A 24,256-nucleotide genomic window follows, 5' to 3' on the forward strand; every position below is an offset into this window, starting at 1 on the left:
TAAAATCACTCAAACAGTTTAATGTTACACTTTCATGTAAATTTTACATTTAATTTGTTAAATCTGACAGTTTTACTTTTGATCTTAAACCAACCCAAAACCCCGGGTAGAGGAGCTGAGTGAACGTGGTCTGAACTCTGTGGAGGAGCTTCATTGTATCAGAGATGCTGTAGAAGGACAGAGTTCCTGCTTCATAATCCACATACACTCCTATTCTAGAGGAACTCGGCATTATGGGAATTTTAGACTTTTTTTTATTGTGGCAGAATAGAAATCTGGATGGAGAACAGAACAAACTCCAGGACTGATCATTACCTCCAAACACACACTCATAACCACGTCCCTTCCTGCTGATGCTTTTATATGACACTGCTATATCAACCCCATAATTCCCACTCAACTCAACCTCCCAGTAACAGCGTCCACTCACACTCTCTCTACACACAACCTGAAAGTAAATATCAAATCTATCTGGATGATCAGGATACGACTGTAATGTTCTACTGCAGGTCACCACTTTGTTCTCCTCAGACAGACGGAGGTTTTTATTTACTGTGTTTGGATCCAGTGTGAACCGACAAACATCTGGAGAGGAAACACAAAATAAACCAATTAACATAGAAGAGAGAGAGAGTACAGTGTGTACAGTGTGTTTGTTTATTATTAGGATTTTAATGTCATGCTTTACACTTTGCTTACATTCATGACAGGAACGGTAGTCACTCATTACACAAGATTCATCAGTTCACAAGTTTATATCGAACACATTGTCATGGACAATTTTGTATCTACAATTCACATCACTTGCACATCTTTGGACTGTGGGAGGAAACTGGAGCACCGGGAGCAAACCCATGCAGGCACGGGGAGAACATGCAAACTCCACACAGAAAGACCCTGGACTACCCCACCTGGGGATCAAACCCAGGACCTTCTTGCTGTGAGGCGATTGTGCTACCCACTTAGCCACCGTGTACAGTGTGTGTGTGTGTGTGTGTGTGTGTGTGTGTGTGTGTGTGTGTGTGTGTGTGTGTGTGTGTGTGTGTGTGTGTGTGTGTGTGTGTGTGTGTGTGTGTGTGTGTGTGTGTGTGTGTGTGTGTGTGTGTGTGTGTACAGTGTGTGCATGTGAGAGTGTGACACTAGACAAACACACACAAAAACACAAACACTGCGCACACACACACACACACACACACACACACAAATACACAGAAACACAACACAACCAAAGATACAGAGCAACACTACTCAACACCAAACACACAAACACTCACACACTGCAAAGACATACAACATAAAACACCAGCAACACACAATCTAACAACAAACACACAGTCATGCTAGTAAAGCTCTTTGAATTGTGTGTGTGTGTGTATTTAGGTGTGTGTGTGTCTGCTAATGTGTATGTGTGAGTGTGAATGTGTGTAAGAGTGTAAGCATGTGTATGAGAGTGTGTCTCTGTAACTGTGTCTGTGTAAATGTGTGTGTGTGTGTGTGTGTGTGTGTGTGTGTGTGTATTTCAGTGGTTTCTATGACTGAATGATTGAGACTCATAAAATCTCCTGGATCAAAAATATTGAAGTGTCTTTTGTCTTGCTTTAGCGATGAGGTGTTTGATGAGGAAATGACGACTCCGTTGACACAGCTTATTTGTAATTAAGAAGTTTATTATAGAATAATAGCAGTGTCGCTCGGACAGCCTGGCTTTGTCCGGAGAGAGCTTGTGTTCGGATCTGCTGCTCTCTGCTTTCCTTACGCCAACCTTAGGTTTAAATACCCCAGTAATTTACATACAGCACATCTGTTTTCAATAGCATTCAAACACAAAGAAAGAGTGCTGTGGCCTCTTGTCTACCAAAAACATTAGCTCTAGATTGCCTACTGCCCCATGCGACCCCAACAGAAATCTGATCTCCTCAGGGGTCACCAGGCACCAGGATTGTATACATTAATCAACCATCTCCTATAGATGAGACACAGTCTTCATCATTACCCATGGCGCCAGCAAGGCCTCACAAATAATGCAACCCAGATGTGAGAATGCCCCAAGGGGACATACTGGCCCTTAGCAAAATATCTTCAACAGAACTACCAGTTGAAGAGAAATGGATCTCACTCACTAACTTAATATGTTCTAACAGAGGTTACTGAATACAATATTTCATATAAAACTTCCAGATACATCATATTCCCCCCTTTGAGACTAATTAGTCTCAATAATCCAAAGAATAACATAGTAAATAATGGATATAAACATAACATAATACCTGTTCCACTTATATATATATATATATCTCCAACCTAAAAGCAGCATTTAGCGACTTTTATGGAATGCGGGAGTGAAAAAACCTATCAGGCAGTATTGTCTTTCTAAAATGACCATCAATCAATCAATCAATCAATCAATCAAGATAGGAAAAAACTCACTCGCGACCCCTCTGCCCCAGGCGGCCACATATTGTATTCCAGTCCAATTTTCCCCCAGAATCTAAAAGAGGAACCATTCTATTTGAAAGGATCACGTCCAATTGTACCCCAAACTAAAAGTGGAACTATTATATTTGATAAGATTATGATTTTAGCAAATACATTCGAAAACCTCAGAAAAGAAAATCAATAATGTCCCAATTCCGGCTGGTCAACCCATCGGACCGTCAATAAGGACCTGTCCCTGCCTATTAATCAATCTGTCCCTAATCCATCGAGAAACAAACAAAAAACTCTGAGGTCCCCAATGTACCTACCTCATAACTGAACATTTTTCCATTAAAGACTAATACCCCCAAAAACAACATAATATCACATTAAGTACTCATAATTACATACTACAATTATAACAGCACACATCTATTTGCATAGTATAACATAAGAAAGACATAAGAATGTATCACACTGCAGCTCCTCAGCAGCATTGACTCTCCATGTGACTCCATGCAGTCTTGATGATGTATTGAATCTTGACATTCATCACAGAGTCCTTGTTCAGAGTCCTTCAGTCCATTCTTATTGTCCTCATGTGAGCTGTATGAACCCCTTCAGCACATCAGGGTCCTCGACTAATCAATCACCCAAAAAGTGGTCTCCCCCCTTTCATACTAAAAGGAAAGAAAAAAACAAACAAACCAGTATCTTTTGCAAAAACATCAGATGCAAAATTAAAACATCATACATAAATGTAAAACTTATACTATCATACTATCATATTCCCCCTAATCACATCACTCAAACAGCAAAACTAGTAAACAAAATAACTAAAACAAATGCTGGGACCACATCCACACAAGAAGACCATAATGAGATTACATATTCAAAATGGATATGTCTCCATCAGTTCACCTTCCATTACTACTTCTCCGTCATCATCCATGTCAATCCCTTGTAATAAAGGCATCTGCATCCTATCACCAGGCATCACAACACCTACCCATCTCATTATCATAGCCTTCGCAAAGGTCAATAATAACGTACAAAAACAAAACATCACACATAATGACAGAAGAACCGCTACCAAAATCTGAACTAACACTGCTCCCAATGGCCCTAATTTCTGCTGCAACCAAGCATTCGCAGACCATCCAGCTCCTTCGGACGCTCCAAACGCATCCCTTATATTCTTCAATGCATCTATAACACTAGTCATATTATCTGAACTATCAGGAATCAAAGTATAACAGGCATCTCCTGTCAAGTTCAAAGCTACACATAGGCCACCCTGTTTGGCCAAAATGTAATCAAGAGCCATATCATGTTTCAATAACGTCAATCTGTGACTTTTCTGAGTATTTGATAAGTATTCAAATCCTCTCACAGTTTCATTCGCAAAACCCTGTAGGGTGTAGGTAATATTATCAATGTGATCTGCTAAAAATGTCACACCATACCATGGAAATAAGCCTATACCCCACTTTTCTCCTATACTTATTCTCCAATGGTAGGCCTCTAGATTATGAAATTGTGCCATGTCCCTTTTCTTTCTACTTCCAGAAACAGCCTCAGATCGGCTCTCATCCGGTCTTTCACCTCTCTGAACAGTAAAAACCTCATATGGCAGCTTCAATGTTGCCATGTAACAACATCCTATCCATCCATATGGCAGAAATATATAAGCTTTATCACCACAAACCCACCAAATATCTTTAAAATTTCCTATAGTCACATTTCCAGGCAAAATCTGATTCCGCACCATCAAAGTCCTACTCCTTTTGAGGTGTGGCATATAAAAAGTCACCTTAAATAAATCACTCTTAGCCTTCTGCTTACGCTCACCCAAGTCCATTATATAATTGTCACAATCTGATATTCCCATAAACATTTTAGTTCCTTTACTAGTTTCATTTGAACAAAAACAATCTTTAGCTCCAACAGATCTTACCTCTATTTCATCAGGAACCGCTGTCAACACATTCTCATGTTGATCAAGTAAATTCACATATGGCAAATCTCTCAACCAAGAACAATTATTCTTAGGTCTAAACAAATGCACTGACAAAGCCATCAATCTATCTCCTCCTGATTGCTGCTGAAATAATAACCATGACAGCACATAGTATTGACATATAGAAAGCAACGGCTCTGGTTCCGTTTCCAAAATTGAAGGCCATGTCCCAGGCGTTGGAACTTTCACTATACATGGACCATTCAGTCGTCTAACTGATCTTACTGAATGAGTTAATTGCTGAAACCACAAATTCCTACTTGCCCATGGGTCTGAGATTTGTAACACTGAAGAATCGAATCCAAATGCCTTCCACTTAGTTTCTCTCTTCTGTAATGAACGGTACTGGTCAGCCATTTCTTCTGATGTCCAGTCAAAATCTAAGAACTGATCTTTAACATCTAAAACAGTCCTCTGAGTTGTCACAGATGAATCTACACCCTTCTCTTCCTCCATCTGCTTTCCAGATTCAGACATCTTACTACTACTATTTACACTAAGCTTTAGCTTCAACATAGGCTTCTGAGTTATATTCTCCACTTCCTTAAAGTTCAAAGTTGTCATGTCAGGTGTTTGAGTCACTCTTACAAAAGTCTTAGGCAACACCGTCGTCACCGAATTATTAACAAAGGTTGCCCTTATATCAACCTTACTTGTAGTATTTCCAGAAGTGACAAAAGTAGATGCTTTCACCATCACTGTAGTAGCTTCCATTCCCTTCAAAGTCGAAGCTACAGTAGTAATCTCCACTGATGTATTAACACTCTTAGTTGTTTCCGGAACTAAAGTAATACTCCTCATCCGTGTTCTATTTACCCCTAGAGTAGTCGCTGTAGTGGCTTGCTCCTCAATTCTCTTAGCAACCGTAAACATCTCCACAGGACTCAAATCTACTATCATAACCACCACTTTACGAGTTATATAACCTCCTCTCCAACTATTTACCAAAGGAATGAATTTAAACTCCGGCTCATAATAAGTACATGTATACTCCCCTAGGTCTTCTCTAGTAATATTTCTCACAAAAAGTGTACAATCATCACTGACTGTCAACCACCTTACATCATTCAGCAAAATATATTTCCTCTGATCAAGAGGCACAGTATCAACCTCAGGTCCTGTTAGCAACACTTCTTTACCACGACTATCGCTCCACACAGGCGAATTATTACCACCAACATTAAACCTCGAGCATTTACAGGGAAGATAAACTGCTCCCCCTAACTTGGCTCTAACTACCTTCTTCTTAAGAGTTGACACCATTGTCACCATCTGAGGCGCTACCGTAGTTAAACATAACACACTCATACTTTCAGAATCATTCAGTGCTGAAAGATTACACTTCCCTGAAGTTCCTACCACTCTAGTCGTCATAACGCTTTGGTCTAACCCTTTTCCTAGCTGGTCTTGGACTCCTTTGTCTACCTGTGTCTCTGCATTCTCCTGCATCAGAATCACTTCCCTTTGTAACCTCTGGCGCTTCACACTCCTCAGGAACAAGCTCTGCTGTTCCTGGGACATGTTGAAAATCAATGTCTCCAAATCTCCTTTCCTGCTCACTAACTGCAGAGTCATCTCTGACATCATCAGACACATGCACACTCCCATCAACATCTTCCACATTATCTTCCACATTATCTTCCACAACATTCCCTTCTAACTTTCTTGAACCTTCAACTTCCTGACTCTGTGAATCTAGTACCTCCTCACTTGGCGCTTTAACACAATGCGACAAATGGTACCACGTTGGAGACCCCTTAACCTGAACCGCAGTTCCTGTACTGCGAACAACTTCAAATGGTCCTTCACGACGTTCGTTATACCACTTTCTTCTAAATACCTTCACAAACACCTTGTCCCCAGGTTGCACTGAACACTTCCTTTGTTCGTCCAGTCTCTCCTGCACCTCCTCTTTCTTTTGCCTGTCAGAAACGTACGCGGATATTCTTTTATGCAGATTAGCCATATACGCAACATATGCTCTCATTTCATCCTCTAAAAGGGCTAAGCTTGGACCCTTTCCACTTGTACGCAAACAAGGCATCGGCATCAATCTACCTGTAATCAATTCATGAGGTGTCATATGTAACTCACGCAGCTCACTCGAGCGACACACCATTAACGCCAATGGAAGCGCTGCTATCCAATTCAACCCCGTATGCTGGCAAATTTTCACAATGCGATTTTTCAAAACACCATTCATCTTTTCACAAATCCCTTGACTCTGCGGATGATAGACCGCACCAAGACGCTGTTTAATTCCCAATTTTTGCAAAATCAATTTCACTGTTTTATCCACAAACTCTTTCCCATTATCTGAGGATATCCGATCTGGAAGTCCCCACCTGCTTATGACCTCTCTACACAAAAACTTAGCAACAGACTGGGCATCCTTTCGCTTGGTTGGACAAGCCTCAGGCCATCGTGAAAATCTATCCACAACAACCAACATATACCTCTTTCCTTCAACTGGCTTTATCATATCCACAAAGTCCACAACCAACTCACGCATAGGACCTCTCGGTGTTGGAATATAACCAGGAGGAACCATCACTCCCCTTCGAACATTATTTTTCAGACAGATAGTACATCTACCTATAACATAATCAATCTGCTCAAGCAGACATGGTGCCCAAAAACCATACTCCTTTGTAATCTTACGTTTAACTTCCCCTCTTGCAACATGAGCCAACCCATGTGCTTCCTGAATCATTAGACCTAACAGGTCTGGAGGTGCTACTATCAATCCCTCATGATTTCTCCAAAGACCTGTAGAATCCTTGGTGGCACCTCGGTCTAGCCACAACTGTTTATCCACATCAGGAACAGCTTCCTGAAGTAAAATCACATCCTTAAGTGTAATTTTCTCTTCCAAATTCACTTCATGCGTAACCAGAAACACTTCACCCACTTTGTCTGCTCCTGTAACTGCCTTTGCAGCTTCATCAGCTGCTTTATTTCCTTGTGTGACCCTTGACATATCCTTTTTATGTGCTGCACATTTAGCTATTGCTATTTCCTTGGGCTTCATCATAGCATACAACAGTTTCATTATTTGAGCATGATGCTGTATTGGGGAACCATCAGTTTTCTTAAACCCTCTGTTCTTCCACACTGATCCAAACAAATGACACACATTGTGCGCATAGGCGGAATCAGTATATATTGTCACTCGCTTACCTTCCGCCAACAAACATGCTTCAGTTAGCCCCACAAGTTCAGCAAGCTGCGCAGATGCAGGCTGCAGTATTATTTCAGCCTTCTCAATAACAAATCCAGCTCCTTGGGCTTTCACTACTGCATAACCAGCACTCAACTTATCTCCCACACGATAACAAGAACCATCAGTCCAATATTCTACATCTGCTTCATGCAGTGGGAGAGCTTGCAAATCTGACCTAAGTTTCATATACCTCTCTGCTTCCTTAACACAATCATGTGGTTCACCATCCTCAGGAGTTGGCAAAGTCTCAGCTGGGTTCACCGTAACACACCTCACTACAGTGACATCTTCCTGCTCTAAGAGTCTATGATAGTCCCTAAGCCTAGGCATAGTCAATGTATACTTGCCATAATTCAAAAGATTTCTAAGGCTATGATGGGTAAGAATTGTCACTGGATATCCCATCGTAACAGATGATGCTTTATCATACATCAAAGAAACTCCCACCATTGCTCTATAGCACAGGGGTAACCCCAATTCTACTTCTGAATACGCAGTAGAATAATAAGAAACAGGTTGAGGGCTTGTTCCTGTTCCTGTTGGCTGACAAAGAACTGCACATGCATATTTACCCCCAATAGAAGTAGACACATACAACAGAAAATTCCTAGAATAGTCTGGAAGCGCTAGCGCTGGAACCTCCTGTAACCTCCCTTTGATCGTCTCAAAAGCCAAAAGGCCATCCTGTGTCCACGAAAGATTACAATGCAATTGCGCATTCCCTGTATCTTTAATCATAGCTCTCAAAGGTCCCGTTAAACTAGCATAATCCTCTACCCATGCTGAAGAATAGCCAGCAATACCCAGAAATGTCATCATTTCTCTGACCGTTCTAGGCTTTGGAGCCTTGCGAATAGCTTCCAACTGACTATCAGCAATACTTCTATGTCCCTGCGTTATTGTTTGTCCCAAATAAACCACTCTCTCCTGACAATACTGCAGCTTTTTCAGAGAGACCTTATGCCCCTTCTCTGCCAGTATCTGTAACAACCTAACTGAGTCCTTGTGACATGTTTGCTCATCTAATGAACAAATAATAATATCATCCACATACTGAATAACCGTGCTTTCTAGCATCTGATCTATTCCTGCCAAATCATCCTTTAACACTTTATTGAATATATGAGGACTATGTTTAAATCCTTGCGGCAACCTCTTATACTCATAGAACTGACCTCTGTATGTGAATCCAAATAAACCCCTACTTTCTATACCAAGTGGAACACTAAAAAACGCACCACATAAATCTATCACTGTAAAATGTGTCGCATCTGGAGGCATTTGGGCTAACAGAGTATGCGGATCCGGCACTTCTGCTGGAAAATCTGCCACTACTTCATTCACTGCTCTTAAATCATGTACCAAGCGATAAGAATCGTCTGGCTTCTTCACAGGCAACAAAGGCGTATTACTCTGAGGATTTTGTGTTATCTTCAAAACATCTGCTTTCAAAAGTCCTTCTATTTGTGGTCCAATCCCCCTAATTGCCTCTTCTTTTAATGGATATTGGTTCTTCCAAGGAAGTTTGACTCCTGGTCGTAGTTCAACTTTCACTGGTTGAGCTGACTTCACCAGTCCAATATCAGTACTATGCTGAGACCATAAACATCCTGGAACTTGTTGCAACATCTCTTCTCTCATAGAGTTTCCATCCATCTTAGCACTGCAAATGGACTCATGCGTCATTCGCACAGTTTGTGGCTGTCCCTGCCCTTGAGCAGAAATCATAATCTTAATAAAACGCTGGTCCTCACTTCTCCAAATTGCAAGATTCTCCTTCATCGGTAGAAAAACAGCTTCCTCTGCTTGCACCATCATTTCTCCTATATGCTTCTGCTCATAATCTTCAGACACCAACAAAGTCACATGTGGGACACTCTTTTCAATATCAAACTCCTCGGACAAATAATCATCTCTATCTATCTTCATAGCTGCCCCTTGTGGTCCCAAAACTATGCAGCACGAACGAAGTTGAACTTGCTTCGGTTGACGTTTCAACCATTCCTCTGAATTCGATTGGGCAGCATCCTTGAAATACTTAAGCGTACAGTGATATGGATACTCCGGGAGCTTCGCATCAGGCATGTTTGCTACAATAAACTTCTCCCACAACTTGGCGGGCTCCAAAAATTCTGCACCAAGATTTCCAATCCAGAATACTGAAGAGACCTCAGTCTCCACTGACATCAACAATTGGTGCACCACATCATTTGGCACCTCCACCAGACAGCCGTCAGGTGTACACTTTATCGTACAGTTCAATCTACACAAAGCATCTCTTCCCAAAAGTGCAATAGGTGTATGTTCTGATACCAATATAGGTATTGTAGTCTTCAGATTTTTATAACAAAGCTCAATCGGTTTTGTAAGAGGTATCAGCTGTTTTATTCCCTCAAACCCAATTGTCCTAATCCATTGATTGGACATAGGGAGATGTATAGCATCTTCAGGTCGAATACAGGTGAAAGCCGCTCCACTATCTGCCATCATTTCCAAAGGTCTATTATTTACTTTCACCTCTATTGTCGGATCTTTCTCCGACCCTGATGCTACCAGCTGACACCCCCCTTTTGGGTCCTCTGGGCACCTCTAAAATCCTTGCTCCGGGCCCCTGTAAGGGTTCACAGGTCCCTCAAAAGACCTCGGTTGGCCCCTAAATCCTCCTCTTCGGAAATTTCTTCCTCTGAGAATTCCTCCTCTGAAATTTCCTCCTGGCCTGTTGCACTCCCTGGCAAAATGACCAAACTGTCCACAATTAAAACACACTTCCGAAGACTGTTGGAAATATGGATTAAATCTTCCTCCTCTTCCTAGGTTTCCACGACCTCTTCCTCTCCAGGTCTGCACTTGACCAAACGATGGCTGTGGGTAAGAAACAACTGGAACCACTGATGATGACTGAGATGGTTGAGGCTGAGCCTGGCTCGGCTGTACTTGTGGCAAAGGTGGATTTTGCTGAGACTGACTCTGTATAACCACAGCCTGCTTCTTCTCCTTCTTCTTATTATCCACCAATTGTATTTGGTTAAGTTTTCTAAGGGTTTCTTGGTCCTGCTCTTTTTGATCATACTCCTTCTTCCTATATAGCTCCACCTGGTGGGCTATATGATCTGCATAGACACCCTTTTCCATGCTTCCAAGACCAACCACCTCTGCTAGCTTACTCCTCACCGGCAAAGGCAGCCCCTTCTGTATTTTAGCTCGCAAAATTGATTGCTCCATTCGATTCAAGTCCGGGTCATTTCCTGTGACATTTCTCCACACTTGATGGGCTCTCGAGACATATGCCCTCGGGTTTTCTTCCCTGCCCAATGGCTCAATGAGAATATTATCTGGATGCACATTTGTCGGAAACGTATCTCTTAGCGCTCTCCACACTCGACCTCTATTCGCAGAAAACAACTCCGGGTCATTCACAGCAGTCCCCACATATCGATTAAGCCCTGCTTTCTGTAGAAGCTCCTCCATGGCTGGAACCCCAAGGAGATTAGCTAAAAGTCTCTTAATATCTCCTATAGCCGATTGTGTCCCCACCATAATCTCTTCCAGCTTTGAAATCCAAGGATGTGCTCCATCCTGAAGAGTAGGCAACTTCTCAAGTATATCTGACATATCTGTATTCTGCCAAGGCTTGTACTCCAAACTCTGTCCTCGGATGACCACTGGACACATCTTCTCCAGTGACTTCCCTTTTCTTGAACGCAACACATACTTTCTGTCCACTTGTTTGGAGTCTTCTTTCTGCAACTCTTTCTTCTGTATCTGCAATTCCCTTAATTGCTCCTCCAGCTCTTTCCGGCCTTCCGGATTAGTGGATTCCTCCAGGCATGAAAGACATTGATCTATACTTTTCCCCACCTGTCTTAAAGCCTTCTGTTTGTCCTCAATTCTGGTGCTGGATGTTGCAGGAAAAAACCCTCTTGAATACATAGGACCATCTGAATCACTATTTTCACTCTCCTTAGAGCTTTCATCTCCTGAGTCTTCTCTCCTCCTTGTTTTATCTCCTCTCTTTTCCGCTTTAGCCAATATCTTCCTGACTGCAGGGTCATATCCTCCCATGACCTCCTCCAGATCACTTCGATCTTCATCATCTTCAAATTCCATCCTCCTGGTCCTCAGCTTACCCTCAGTTTTCAAAGATGTCATCTTCTTCTTACTTTTAGAACTTGGGTACATCTTTATGGTTGTTTCCGCTTGTCCCATTTCTATTATTCGATCATCCTCATTTCTGATTTGATAATTGCCCTCCTGACTGATCACTGGGAGCTGGGGATAAACCTCCTCAAATTTCACTTTCGTCTGATAGGGAGGGGGCTTCTTTACTGAGTCCACATGTGAAAAAGGCACATTGATTTCCGCCATTCGTTTTTCTATTTCTTTTGTGCTTTTTTCTATTTCTTCTGCACCTCTGTCTCTCTTCTCTTTTGCAGCTCTCATCCGCTTCTGCCCTTCCTTCTCAAACAACTGGAGAATGCCAAGCTCCTCTTGTCTTTTTTCTTTACGTTTTTCGCCTTTTTTACCCTTCTTTTGATCAGCTTTATATGTAGACACAAGCACCTGCATTGTATTAATTACATCTGGATTAAACGTTCCCTCCAATGGCCAAGGTTGGTTAATCTCAGGCCAACGCTTATTCCACTTCTCCATCATCTTTGGGATGCCTTTAACTAAAGAGTTATTCTTCTGTATCACATCAACAGGAGTAATAACCTTCGCAATTTTAGCGTCCTTCTCCGACATTGTAATGACTTCCTTATGTACCCTTATTGCAAAAATAAGACTAATCACTATAACTACTTAAAACTATTTCAATTACCACTCCTTTATTTCATAAGCAACTGATTTGACACAGTCAATAAAACCCAAAATGAATTTGCCAACTCCAAAGGTGACAACCATCCACAACACTAAGTATCTCCTATTATAATAACCAAACACTTAAAGAATTTATCAAATTGTAAGCAAAAGCTCACTCAATTAATCCCCCAAATAAAAGAAAGTCCTATCCCTTATGAAACTCAAACTCACACACTCCCACAAGGGACCAACTATCATCAAATATATTCCTATTTGCAACAAACAATCACCTTTTCACCTTAAACCAACAAATAGTCTCAATATCAAACCCCAACACAGCTCAGATCAGAAATCATGCACAGACAGTAAAACTCACATTAGCAATCAAAGTTTAGTATATTCCTATGAACGATCAGTCTGTTGCCAAGCCTCTGCTCTCTAATCATTTGGTATAAACAAATACATATACTCTTGTATACACAAATAGATGAATAATAATCATAAAATACACTTAGAATGCAGGTATTGGATAGCAGAGTTTGTGATAATAAACAGGAACACTGGCCTGATTTAGATGAATGATGTCATCACACTTCAGTCCTTATTGTACAACTGCACCGCCACTTTGCATCAGCACACACAAGGGGAGAATCACCCCTCCTTCTCCTCTGCTCACAGAAACCCACTTTGTAGTCGTCTCATATGAACACACAGGAATCAGAAGACAGGGCAAAGTTTATAAAGTCTTTTACTAAACAGCACTCTATTAATTCACAACTTTTCTCAGGTTTTTTTCCTTCACTTCGATAAACTTTTACACACTCGAGCATTTGCATTCACAACAGCTAAGCATTGCAGTTACACACCTTCTTTAGTTTTTTCTTAAATTAACTCCTGCTTAATTAGGTCATCTTAAACTCTTTTACAATTAATTTTACTCCTTGAACTACAAGTCTCAATTACATACATTCTATTCTTCTGCTATCTTAACTTTTGCTATCTGCTCCTCATCCTTTAAACCTCTTTTCCAATGTGGTGTCAAAAACTCAACTTCAAACATACTTTATCTTAAAACCAAACCACATCCAGTGGCAGCAATAATCATATAGATTATACCATCTCTTTTCTCACACACACACAGAATAAGAAAGACAGGAATTCATAAGCTCTTATAACACATAATAATTACAATAATATTTAATTATATACCTCTACCGAACAACACCTCATCTACAATTAATGTTGTCCACATTTAAGCACTAAACCACAATTTCACACTATACTTCATCCATAAAACATCTAGTTTCCACTCTAATAATATCTCTCCATTCTTAAAAACACTATGTCTCTCTTTGGGAGTTTATGCATTTTAACTACACAATGTCCTCTTATGTCTGAGGCTCATGAGTTATTTCACTTATTTAACCTCCCAAGAAAGCTCATTAATTATCATTAACTAATTAACATTAACTGTCCTTCTTGAAGAAGCTTATTAAAATTACTTATTACTTAATAAAACAAATCTTCTTCAAGGGCTCATGTGTTTTTATTATTAAAAGACAAAATAACTGTACACATAATTACTAAACCTCCTTTCTCCACCTATATGCATATGCAATAATTACACACTAACACTTAAGACAGGCGCCACACATTACACAAATGCACACAAATCAACTTCATGCTCTTACACACCACACACACATAACACCCCTCCTTCTTCTTATCACACAAGGGGGTTCACACACACACAAACGCACACACATAGACCTAAAGCTCTTACACACAAAATCCTAATATTAAAGTCAACTAATTCATATTTTCCTTAACGCATGCTTCTTCCTTACACTCATTTATTCTCCTTTACTCATTTTAAATCCTCTTTTTTCCTAGTTCCTGTTTAACTACTTCTCCTTTGTTACCTTGAATCTCTTCACTTTCCTCTTATTTACCTCTGTGTTTACCACTTATTTTCTCTATTTCTCTTAATCCTTACCTTCAATTAACTCTCACCTTATAATTTCCTAACGACAAGAGACTAACACTCACGATTTACCGTTAATAATGCTAAACAGGCCTGTGCAATATTCCCTTACGTGGCGCAATTAGTAATCTTAATCGCTATTACTGAAGGCTATTTTTCTTCTTTTTTTTTTTTTTTTCTCTTCAACTCTTTTCTTAAACTTATTTTCCTTCTGTATCATCTCTATTCCCATGTTACCTCTTTTCCCCTCATTGCAAAGTTTACAACACAACTATATCTAGCCACTTTTCACGCAATGGTTAAAACTCATGTCTTACAGCTTATAAAGCCAATTGGGCCCTGTACTTTATAACGTGCATGGCGTATTAACACACTGTAACCGTTACTAATTAAGGCTTTCCACACACTTTTTTTTTTTCTTCTCTTACTTCTACTTAAACTTTTTCCTTGTCTATCCTTATTAATTATATTTCCCCCCATTATTGCAAAGTTGACTATGCAATAAACCTCAAATTTAGACGAAGCATCATTCCACCGTCCACACCTCATAGCTCACACCAGATCTTTCAGTGCAGCCAAACACCACAGATTACAACACACAGGCTCACGCCCTATCATCACAAAAAATAGAACGCTCACCTGATGTCGCTATGTCATCAGTGGTGAAGTATCCACATCAGTGCCCCACGTTGGGCGCCATTTTGAAGTGTCTTTTGTCTTGCTTTAGCGATGAGGTGTTTGATGAGGAAATGACGACTCCGTTGACACAGCTTATTTGTAATTAAGAAGTTTATTATAGAATAATAGCAGTGTCGCTCGGACAGCCTGGCTTTGTCCGGAGAGAGCTTGTGTTCGGATCTGCTGCTCTCTGCTTTCCTTACGCCAACCTTAGGTTTAAATACCCCAGTAATTTACATACAGCACATCTGTTTTCAATAGCATTCAAACACAAAGAAAGAGTGCTGTGGCCTCTTGTCTACCAAAAACATTAGCTCTAGATTGCCTACTGCCCCATGCGACCCCAACAGAAATCTGATCTCCTCAGGGGTCACCAGGCACCAGGATTGTATACATTAATCAACCATCTCCTATAGATGAGACACAGTCTTCATCATTACCCATGGCGCCAGCAAGGCCTCACAAATAATGCAACCCAGATGTGAGAATGCCCCAAGGGGACATACTGGCCCTTAGCAAAATATCTTCAACAGAACTACCAGTTGAAGAGAAATGGATCTCACTCACTAACTTAATATGTTCTAACAGAGGTTACTGAATACAATATTTCATATAAAACTTCCAGATACATCAATATCCAGACAGCAGTTTAAATGATTGTTTTACTTGTTTTAACTTCATGACCCGAGGATCTAAAAAGTCCCTAATCCAAGTCATGATCAATGCCAGACCTGTCAAATCCAAACATAGATTACAAATTGTGATTTAATAAAAAAAAAAAAGCTGCAGAAATTATCAGAATCCAAGGACTGAGGTGACATGTTTCTTTTAAGTGTCTGTGAACTTTTGGCTGTAATAAAAGTGCTATGAATACAAAATGCCTTTCTGATTGAGTTTATTTTTTATTTTTTCACAGTTGTTAGTTTAAGATTAAGACAAAGCCAATTCTAATGTTTTAGGACTTTAGCAAACCACAGTAAGAGTCATGATCTCCAAATGATACTTGGAACAGTTAAGATTGCTTCAAGAGCTCATCAATGTCTCTCCAAGGTAAACATACAAAAACCCAAACAGACCTGCTGACCTCAATTTAGATCTGATTTAATGATTCCAGTATTAGAAGGAGACTGAGCACAAATAAAATCCATGGGAGAGTCACAAGGTAAAATCACTGTTAACTAAGAGGAACATAAAGCCTCTAATTTACCAATATAAGAACCTTAATGACCCTCAAGCTTTTTGGTGATAATGTTCTGTGAACTGATGAGTCAGAATTCTTATACTTGCAATGAAGCTAAAACAGCATTTTACAATAAAAAACATCTTACTAACAGTCAGTCATGGTGGTGGTTGTGTGATGGTGTTTTAGGGCTAAAGAAGAACGTCTGGTCATCAGTTCATGATTTAAAGATTAAACACTTGTGTAATAAAAAAACACAACAATTCCATATAACAAGAGCAGATCTTTGTTGAAATAAATCTGAGGAAATAAAGTTTAGGTTTTAGACTTCATCAGATTTTGACTTGAACCAAACTGAGCTGCTGTAGCATCTGAACTAGTAACGTGTGACAAATCTGTAAAAATAAAGATAACTGGGGGGTGCAAATACTTTTTCACTGCACTGTGTATGTTTGTGTGCTTGTGAGAAACTTACATTGTAGAAAATCTTCTCTGATTTCAGGTTCAGGAGGTGAAGTTATCCGGACTTTCTTCACTGCAGAAAGAATGAACAAAATGTGGATTTGATTGTTTTGTTTGATATTTTGGAGACAATGGAACACTGAGGGCTTGAACTCACCTTCATCTGGTATCTTCTCACATTGCTCTTTCCAGAATTCTTCTACTTTCTCTCTCAGCTGAAATACAGACTTCATGACATCATCAAATGAGAGGAAAGGACTGATTGTGATGGCGGCTGATTCTGCAGATCCAGCAGGAGCTGAGAAAGACTAAAAATTCTACATCCAGACAGATAATGTTCACAGAGAAACAAGAAGATGATGATGAATCACAAATGATGAACCACAGACATAAAGCACAGAGTGATGTTTCTCCAAATAACATTAACAGTATTTCATGATCTCTCGGAAAAGCTGATTCTGATTCTCACAATTTCTCAGAACCCCGAGTGTTACGACTTTATGGGTCATAATGTGTTTTGTGTAGGGTGGTTTTTCCTGTTACAGATTTGTGCAGAATGTACAAAAATACACAAAGCTACCACCAGGGGGAAGCGCCTATAAAAAGGAGGCCTCTAAGAAGATAGGAGAGGATGCTTTGCTTGTGATGGGTTTTCTGTTGTGTTTCTGGCTCTTCCCAACATGTTTGAAAGAATGCTAACAATAATCGAGTTTAAGAGAACTCATTTCTTGATGAAAGGCATCAAGTTTCAAAAATTTTGAGTTTAGGGGACGTCAAGTTACAAGGTACCGCTGTGATTTATTACTTGGACTGGTGCAGCAATAATATAATTTTTTTAGTTCTGTTACCTGGAGGAAATGGACGGGATCCTCTGTGTGTGAAAGCTGTTCCAGTTTAGCATCTTTCCTCTTCAGCTCTACAATCTCCTGCACCAACTGATTCAGGACTCTTTCAGCTTTACTTACTTCTGCTGTCTCTCGATCTCTGATCAGATCTTTTAGCTCAGAGCATCTTCTGTTAATTGAGTTGATTAGTTCAGTACAGATCCTCTCAATGTTCTCCACTGCTGTCTGTGCAGAACACTGTTAGAAGATTCAGAAAGAGGAAACGTTTCTCACTCAGATATTTGTCCATTTAAAATTCAATGTAGTAATCTCAAGTCTTATACAGTAATTTATGTTTAAGCATCTAGATACAGAGCAACAATCAATAATTTTTTAAGTGGCTCAGTCAAAGTCCTAATCTGATCTTATCACCCTTATAATTATTAGCACAACCTCAGAATTGCTGTACAGCATCAATCACCAAATAACCAGGCAGAATATCTCATTTTTAATGGAGATTGGTTTAATGGAGGAGAGTCGGACTGATCCTGAGAGCTTTTTGTTTATAAAATTTACCTTGTGAGACTCCACAGCGTTTTTCAGCTCATAAAGTTCCTTCTCTCTGTTCTGGATTTTCTCCTGGAATTTTCTCTGGATCTCCAGCAGCTGCTTCTACACAGAATAACAATTCAAAATTTACTTGTATTGTGTACGAGCACCACATAAACAACATCAGTGTAAATGCTAATGAGTTGTTACTTCTTAAAGAGAGCTGTATAATATTTTTACCTGTTTCTCAATTCTTTCTGCTGCAGCTGATATTGTTTTATGTCCTTTATGGTCATCCATGGTACACATCATGCAGATACACTGCTGATGAGTACGACAGTAAACCTCCATCAGTTTATTATGCTGAGAGCAGATCTGATCCTGGAGTCGTCTGGAGGCTTCAACCAGCTTGTGATTCTTATAAGCAGGAATTCGATAATGAGGCTGAAGGTGAGTTTCACAGAAAGAGGCCAAACACACCAGACAGGATTTTACTGCTTTGGATTTTTTCCCAGTGCAGGAATCACACTCCACATCTTCAGGTCCAGCAGAACAGTGACCAGGATGTGGAGCTTGAAGTTCTGTTTTCTTTAGTTTCTCCACAATTCCAGCCAGCATAATGTTTCTCCTCACAACAGGTCTTGGAGTAAAGGTTTGTCTACACTGTGGACAGCTGTAGGTTCCCTTATCATCCTCCTGATCCCAGCAGTTATTAATACACATCATACAGAAACTGTGTCCACATGATGTAGTTACTGGATTCTTCAGTGTTTCCAGACAGACTGAACAGCTGAACTCGTCCTGAGCTACTGAAATTTTGGACTCGGCCATTTTTCTACATGTAAACAGAAACACCAGTAAACACAGCAGGTTATTTACAGCAGCTCAGACTTCCTGGTTTAGTTCGTGTGCATCATGTTCAAAACAAGTGTGTTTAAATCAAATCAGCAATTTGAACTACATAAAGTAACAATACACAGTAATGTACAGAAGTGTGGAAATGTATAAACTCACCTGCGTTCATCAACTTCAATTATCAACAAAACTACAAACACAGACACGGAACAGATCCGCACTCGAACAGAACAGGATCAGATCAGTTTCACTTCTGCTGAACTAAAGGAGAGAGAGAGAGAGATATGGAACCTGGTCAGGGTCACGATGGGTCCTTCTTTACTTGTTAACACTGAATGTAAATCAGGAACACATGCTGCACAATTATTTGAAGGTAACCAATTATTATTCAGTTTAGTTTTAAATAATACACACACATATACTTTTTATGTCTCATCCTGCAACTGTTTCACATGTCTTTTTATTTAAAGAAATATTTTATAGGAGAGATGCTACACTTACCCGTCCCGCTCATACTACAGGAAATTATAATGCAAATATTACAAATAAATAATAATAACTTTTTTATCTTTTACTGTAAGTTGTTATTAATAGTATTATTATTTTTACTATTATTTATTTCATTTATTTCTTTTTGCTGTTGTTGTATTGTTTTTTTATGTTAACGATAAATGCAATCCAAGAAGACTTTGGAATGTCCAAGGCAGTTAACCAAAGTTATTTTTACAGTATAATTTCCTGTCATACAATCAGGATGGGTACGTGTTTTACTGACCTTTGTCTTATTGTATTGATTTGATGAAGAAAAAGACTCTGGGTATGTGCAAGAAAAGTCATCACTGCTGCCTGAAACACATTACAAAAACACTTTGGACAGAAGAGCCTCTCTTACTATTATTTATTTTTTCTTGCTGACCTCGTGTTGTATTGAAACTGAAATAAATATATAAATAATTAATTAAAGGTTTAAAAAGCAAGTGTTTAGGTTCATTCATCATTTTAACGCATATTACAAACTAATCAAGATCGTCAAATTTCAGACATTGTTCACATAAACAAAAATCTCAAGTGGAAGCACAAGATTCATTTATTTATAGACGGTGCTGTTTATGGTTTTACGCTTTAAAACAGCAGTCACATTTTGCAAAATGTTGTTCAGTCTTAATAACCGTGTGTAGTAAAGATTGAGTGGATCTCCTAGTAACCACTGGAACTCCTCATTGCTTCAGTATTTATATATTAAGTTGAACTGTTGATGCTATAAGAAAGAGGAAACAAACAAAAACCATGATCATAAAACACAGTAACCCCAACCTTTGTACAATAGTACAAAACCCTTTACCCCCCACTGTGTACATCCACCCAGCACCTTACAGAATGTGAGGATGAGGGTTCAATCAAGACATGCCAACAGTATCAAAATTAAGGATGTAGTGACACTCAAAAGTATATACACAATATAATGTGCCCTGCCACAAAGCAAACATGCTTCAGGAATGGTTTAAGGAGCACAACAACAAGTTTTTTAGGTGTTGACTTCAAATTCCTCCAAATTCCCCAATCCAAGCGAGCATCTGTGGGACATGCTGGACAAACAAGTCCGATCCATGGAGGCCCCACCTCACAACTTACAGGATTTAAAGGATCTTCTGCTAACATCTTGGTGCCAGATACCACAGCACACCTTCAGGAGTCTAGTGGAGTACATGCCTCGACGGGTCAGGGCTGTTTTGGCAGCAAAAGGGGGGCAAACACAATATTAGGAGGGTGGTCATAATGTTATGCCTTATTGGTGTATAATTTCCACAGCCACAGTTAGTGTTTACTTTGATGTTTTCAACCCTGTCATGTGTGTTCATCTTACACTATATGACCAAAAGTATGTGGACACTTTTCCTTATTATTAAGCTGTGGTGTTAACAGAACAAAAGTATAAACCTAATCACAACCTTCTTACTCTAATGATTAAGCATTCAGTCCTGTTTCGTTCTCTTGGTGTATGCCATACACCTAAGCATTGTTGCTCACTTGTCTGCGTCTTTACTGACATCCGAGATTGATCAGCCTGTATTTGTATCCATATTGTAAAAAAAGAAAATGTAGTGTTAGTGCTGCATGCTTCTGGGGACCTTGGTTCGATCCTTAAGTTTGTTTTTCACCCTTAGACATTTTGTTGATTGTATGAGACTGTATGCTGCCATGTGATCGACTAACATCCTGTTTGAGGTGTTCTCCTACCCTGCAAGTAGTAGTAGTAGTAGTAGTAGATCACATTACTTTTCTTCAAACATGTTTCCAATCTGAAGACTAAGCTGTTCTTTTTAAAATATGAATTTTACACTAATGATCGATATGGGTATATGGTTTGGGTAATTGTTTTATAGAAAGCCTCATCAATGAACAAGTCTAACCTACTGGCAGAAGCAACCAGATTTGGACTTAAGCACCTTGATACCTGGCAGGAAAAGCAAAACAGCCCTAAAACGCCATTGAGCCACCACAACAATCTAGAGTGGGTGACTGTAAATGAATTCTGCAAAAGAATTCTAACACGTTTTTATTGTGCCTTGATTGTTTATGATGGTAATTTAACTGTCAGTATATTATTTTGTGTCCCTACTATCTACAGGTCAACAACCTCGTCTGTCATCTGTCCCTTTTGTTCTGAAAGCACTTTGACCTTCTCTGTAGTGGTATATGAGACAAAAGATGAAACAAAGTCCTTACAAACAACCAATAAAATGTCTTTTAAACTTTTAAGCGTAGTAAAGGAATCATCATGTTTTAAGTTGCTTTCCTTCTCCAGGACCTGATGATGTTACTGCAGTGCTCCATCACCTGACCCTTAATAAAACTAGGAGATTCATGTTCCAGGCTGGACTGTAATGATATATTTTTATTGGTGTGTTTTTTTCTTTACTTACTTTATGACTTGAATAACACAAGAGAGCACATTTTATGAATAATTGATGCAGAAATGCAGATAAACAAGTTTGGAATTACTTTGTTCATGCAGCTGTAGTTTTGTATAAGTGAGAATGTATGTATACAGCTCCTATAAAAAATTATCTACCCTTTAAAATGTACACATATCCCAACAACATTCAAGGAAACCAGACTTCACCAGCACTAAAGTAAACTTTACCTAAACCAGAGGCTCTAATCTCATGTCACCAAAAAGTTTTTAACAAACGTGTCAGTCCAGAAGCCAAGATTAGAAATGTGTCCGTCCTTTAAATGTCACTTTCTAGCTGTTAGCATAATAAAGTGTCCGTCTGTCCTTTTTATTCAAGCACCTACAGCTTACAGCCACACCTGAATCAGATGAAGACAGACCATGGGAACCATGTGATGATTGCAAGCAGGAAGTGCAGGCAATGATGGAGGAAAGGAGGAGGATGAAAGATGCTGTCTATTATCAGTAACTGTAAAATCTTAACATGATTTTTTTTGAGGAACTTGGCTCCCATATATTTAATTATTTGCTGAATATTGAAGGCAAACACAGAGTATCACATCATGACCACAAGTTTTTTTACTGATATGTTGACAGTTTTGAACAGGAGATACAGTACTACACAACAGTCTTAGACTCCTAAGATTATATATGAAGTTATAAATTAGAATAAGTACAAATAATCATAAATACAGTAAAAAGTAGATGTATTGTGAGCTGGTGTGAAGAACAAAGTTTGTTTCCAGATGTTCTCCTTGATTGCATGAATTTGTTAAATCACCAGCACACTTAATTTAAAATAATGAAGTGTTGATTAACCAAACTAGGTACTGGATGATAACCACAAATAATATTAAACTATACATTCACATACAGAAAAGCACTACTTACTGTATTAATGTTGGTGGTTTTTATTCTAACATTAGTTTTTTTCTGAGCAAATAAACTCTTACTTTTAAATAGTTTCATTTTTATAGCTTTTAAACTCATTTTCTCAGGTGGCTAAAACGTTTGCACAGTACTGTATGTGTTTCACATTTCTATTTAGTTGTTTGCTAGAAGACAGATTGAGAATAAAATATAATCCCAATTATCTATCTATGTTTGCTTTTTTCTAGATATTGAGCAGTTGCAGGCAGCCAGGGACGTCTTAGACAGAGTTGAGAACACAAAGGACTCGAGAGTGGACTTCCAATCCCAAAGGCTAGACCTGGCCAACATGAGTTATGCCCAAACAGTGGACCAGACAGGCAGCAATTCAACAGGAGACAAAAAAGGACATGAGGACATGAGGAGTGCATCAACTCTGTTGCATTTGGAAAGCATGGCAAAGTTCCAGAGGAGAAGAAGAGGCTGGATAAATCCAAAGTGAACGGAATACTAATTAAGTATCTTTTAGCTTCACATTTCATACTGAAGCAACCTTAGATGTACACAGTGTGGGTAGCGGTCATTACATTGTGGTCAGTATAACCAGTATAGCAGTGCTGTGGATAGATGTGTTGTAGACTCTTAGTACTCATTTATAAAGCCAATCGCTGTACATACGTTCATTTTATATTCTACTCCAGCTTATACCATGATCTGGGGTAAACTGCATGGATGGGAACCAGTGAAGAAAGCCAAACTGAAGAAGGCTGTTATCAACAAATGTCGAATCAGGTCCAAGTCAAAGGCTTTATAAAGGAAGGGAAGAAAATGACTTGAGGTGCTGTTTTTGTATACAGAAAGCCCTTTGCCTTTACTACCCACCCTGTTTTGTGTCCCTGATCCATCCAGCATTTGTTTATTTTGAGTTAAATTAAGACAAAGTTCTACAGTTTGTCTCAAATAAATCCTGTTGTTGTGAAATTCAAAACTTTTGACATAAGTTGTATTAGGTTAACTTCTGATTAGACGTGTTGTACTTGTATTAGGTCATTTTATCTAGAGAAAGTTTTATTCCTTTAAAAAAATGCATTAACCAAGTAACAATGCTTGAATCAAACACGATTATCTTTCATAGGAACCAGACACTTTCATTAGGTAAAATTACTTAAAACTAGTTAAAACAATCATAAAATGATATGACCTATATGGACTAGATTTAAGATGATTTCACTTGTGAAGATGTGATGTGTGTTATGAACATAAGATTAAATTGATATTAGCTAAACATTTTAGACTGTTTTCTGAGGTGTTTATATGTTGTCAATAACTCAGTTGCTTTAGATTCTATCTGATTTATTATTGTTGTTTTGCTGGGAATATTGTGTTACTACTACTGTCATTACAGTCCCACACTACATACTGCATTCTTAAATATTTGCT

At 39.1% G+C, this 24,256-nt stretch overlaps 1 pseudogene; it reads right to left on the reverse strand.

Annotated features, from left to right (window-relative positions):
* Positions 1–24,256, reverse strand: part of LOC134326241 (zinc finger protein 208-like) — a 164,594-nt pseudogene that overhangs the window by 118,648 nt on the left and 21,690 nt on the right.

The sequence above is a fragment of the Trichomycterus rosablanca genome, chromosome 14, assembly GCF_030014385.1.
Source record: "Trichomycterus rosablanca isolate fTriRos1 chromosome 14, fTriRos1.hap1, whole genome shotgun sequence".
Taxonomy (NCBI): Eukaryota; Metazoa; Chordata; class Actinopteri; order Siluriformes; family Trichomycteridae; genus Trichomycterus; species Trichomycterus rosablanca.